Below are 3,472 nucleotides of genomic sequence, written 5' to 3'. Positions count from 1 at the left end.
CACCACTTAGCTGCCCCCAAAACTATAATATTTGTGAATCTCAATTTACACATCTGAGATCTAGTTAATTGAACCAAAAATAAACAGAAAAGAAGTTAAGGACCTAAATAGAATTTTAGAAAAGTTAAATATGCTAGCCCTTTGGAGAACATTGAATGGGAATAGAAATGAATATGCCTATTCTCAACTGTACATGGCACTTTCATAAAAATTGACCATTATTGGGGCATAAAAACCTCACAGACAAATGCAGAGAAGCAGAATGTTTTGCTGACCGTAACGCAATAAAAATTACATTCAATGAAAAGACAGAAAGATTAAAAATTAGTTGGAAACTAAATAACTTAATACAAAAGAATGGGTGGGTCAAAAAACAAATTATAAAAAGAATCAATAATTTCATTAAAAATAATGACAATAAAACAATACACCAAAACTTTTGGGATGTGGCAAAAGCAGTAATCGGGGAACTTCTTATCTTTAAACTCTTTCATCAGTAAAAGAGAGAAAGAACAGATCAATGAATTGGGCGTGCAACCAAATAAAACTAGAAAACCAACCAATTAAAAACTCCCAATTAAACACCAAAATAGAAATCTGGAAAAGCAAAGGAGAGATTAACAAAATTTAAATTAAAAAATTGAATTAATAAATAAAACCAGGAGCTATTTAAAAAAACAAACAGATAATCCATTAGCTAATTTTATTAAGAAAAGAAAGGAGAAAACCAAATTACCAGTATGAAAAATGAAAAAGATGAATTAACAATCAATGAAGAAGATGTAAAGATTGCACAAGTTTCAGTATGAAAAGATGGTAGTCTTGGTAGTTGGTAAAATATGAAAGTATAAAGTATGAAAGTTAGTAAAGTGTGAAAAGATGGTAGTTGAGGCAAAGAAATGTGGAGAAATGAAAGAAAACACAAGAAAGGCATACAATAGATTAGCATTTGTTAAACTCAAGATTACAAAACTGAGAAAGGAACGTTATTCAATAACTATTGGAAAAATTGGATAACAGCTGAATGAAAATAGATTTAGACCCATGCCTTGCACCATAAGCCACAGTACATTCCAATTAGATCAATAATCTAAATATTGAAAAGAATGGAAGAAAAAGGAATTTTATATTTATCTTATTTGTCTGGGGAAGATCAATTCTTATTCAACAAATGGAAGATATCGGCCACGTAGTGGATTTGATTACATGAAAATAAAATGTTTTGAAGAGCAATAAAAAAACAAACTGGGAAATGGTTTTGGGGATAAAGATATCTAATAAAATTTTGGTGACCAGAGTCTATAAGAAACTAATACAAATGTACAAGATTAACAGCAGCTTCTTAAAGATAAATGGTAAAGTAGAAACATCCAATTCTCCAAGAAAGGAGTGCAAATTATTTATAGTCATTCAAAAACTGCTTAGGCTCTATAATTAGAGAATATGGAAATACTCAAATAGAACTGTGATCTCACTAATTTATATGCTCCTTCCAATCACGAAAGCTGTAACTTCTCCATGCCTACACATCCTGTACAACTCTTTTCCATGGTCTCTTTTAAGTTTATCACAGGGGATCTACTGAATATGCTAGGCAGAGGTTGAGGGCAGGAACTTTCCTTGCTTTATTTTGATATTGTGAGGCTGCCAATGGAGCACACACACTGTCCATCATTGATCTTTTACTCTTACCATGTGATCAGCCTATCTTTTTTTTTTCTTTTTGGTGAGGCAATGGGGTTAAGTGATTTGCCCAGAGTCACACAGCTAGTAAGTGTGGAGTGTCTGAGGCTAGATTTGAACTTAGGTTCTCCTGACTCTAAGGCCGGAGCTCTATCCACTGCACCACCTAGGAGCCTATCTTTTTAAAAAAAAAATTTTACTCATACATTCCTTTGATGACTTTTTTATACCTCCATTTTTAGGAAAAGCCCCAGACCAGCCACCCCTCATTCTCCAGATTTAGCCACCATGCCCCCATATGGGTACCTTCTTCTCCATCCATCCTTTTTACTTCCCTTTGTATGTGTTGTCTTCCCCCCTAGAATGTAAGATCTTTTAGGGCAAGGACTGTCTTTTTTTTTCCGCTTGTATTTGTATCCCAAGTGCTTAGCATAGTGTCTGGTACATAGGAAGTGCTTAATAAATGCTTGTCAACTGACTGATTAATGATATTACTGCTTACTTGTATTGTAACGAGTTGCAGCCTACTCAAGCCCATCACTGTGCACATCTCCACTGCCTTTTGGGTAATACACAATTTTGGTGCTTCAGAGATTGTATGCAAATTAAAACTACTTTGAATTGGCATTTTATAAACTTATCAAATTTGAAAAATATAAAATTCAACATTGACAGAACTGTGAGGAAACATATGCTATTAGAATCCTAGTGAAAATGTAAATTGATGTAATATTGTTGGAATAGTATCTAGCAAAATAATGAGAACTTTGAAAAAACATAGAATTAGAAGGGATCTCAGAGGCCATCTGGTCCAACCCAGAACTGATGAAGAATTAGGTCGGTACACTGCCTTCTACAAATACTCATCAAATTTTCTCTTGAAGACTTCTAGTAGAGGAGAATATGTCTTGAGGCAGCCCATTCAACTTTTGGATAATTCTGATTGTTAATGAGGATTTTTTTCTTACATCAATCCTAAATCTTCCTCTCAGCAACTTTTGCCTATTTCTCCTACCCTTTGGCACCAAGAAGAATAAGTTGAATTTGTCTTTCATATGAAAACCTTTCACATATTTGAAGATAGTTATCATTTTCCTTCAAAGTCTTCCTAGTTCCTTCATGGTACAGACTGGAGATTCCATACCAACCTGGTCACCTTACTCTCTGGCCCTTCTCCAAGTTTTCAGTGTGCTTCTTAAAATATATCATTGAGGTGCTCACTTCGGCAGCACATATACTAAATCAGAATGATACAGAGAAGGTTAGCATGCCCCCTGTGCAAGGATGACATGCAAATTCATGAAGCGTTCCATATTTTTGAATGTTGAAAACTAAAAATAAATAAATTAATTTTGAAAATATATCATTGTGAAATTAACTCAATTTTACAGATGAAATCTGTATAACCCGTCATTTAAAGGTTACTTGCACAAAACTCTCCTTATTGGTAGAGATTGATTATTCAATGCTCTGTGCCTGAATGAAGAGAGAGTTGGTGAGAGCTTGAGATAAGAGTGATCTTGGTTTTCTGGCTTCCAACTTTGAGAGAGAAGTAATACCATTTCATACTCTCTTCAGGTCTCAGAAGGGAGAGAAAGACTCTGGGAAAAAGCCAACATATAGAGAAGTTTGGTCATTTCCCTATCCCCAGCTTACTACACTAGAGACTGGGAAATTTCCTCTTGGGTGAGATCTGAGACTCTTAGTTGAACTGAGTTATCTCACTCCCAATAGGAGAGCTCATTCCCTCTGTATTATCTGGTATATTCTCATATGTATACCGTCTCTG

The 3,472-nt window shown here is 34.6% G+C and overlaps 1 non-coding gene across 1 annotated transcript; it reads left to right on the top strand.

Moving 5' to 3' along the window:
* The first annotated feature begins 2,896 nt into the window (after positions 1-2,896).
* On the top strand, positions 2,897-3,002 carry LOC114043471. Its single transcript, XR_003569124.1, has one exon. It is a non-coding gene; the product is annotated as a U6 spliceosomal RNA (small nuclear RNA).
* The last annotated feature ends 470 nt before the right edge of the window (positions 3,003-3,472 follow it).

Source organism: Vombatus ursinus, unplaced genomic scaffold, assembly GCF_900497805.2.
Source record: "Vombatus ursinus unplaced genomic scaffold, bare-nosed wombat genome assembly UNPS02014768.1, whole genome shotgun sequence".
Classification (NCBI taxonomy): domain Eukaryota; kingdom Metazoa; phylum Chordata; class Mammalia; order Diprotodontia; family Vombatidae; genus Vombatus; species Vombatus ursinus.
This window is presented reverse-complemented; position numbering and strand designations above follow the sequence as displayed.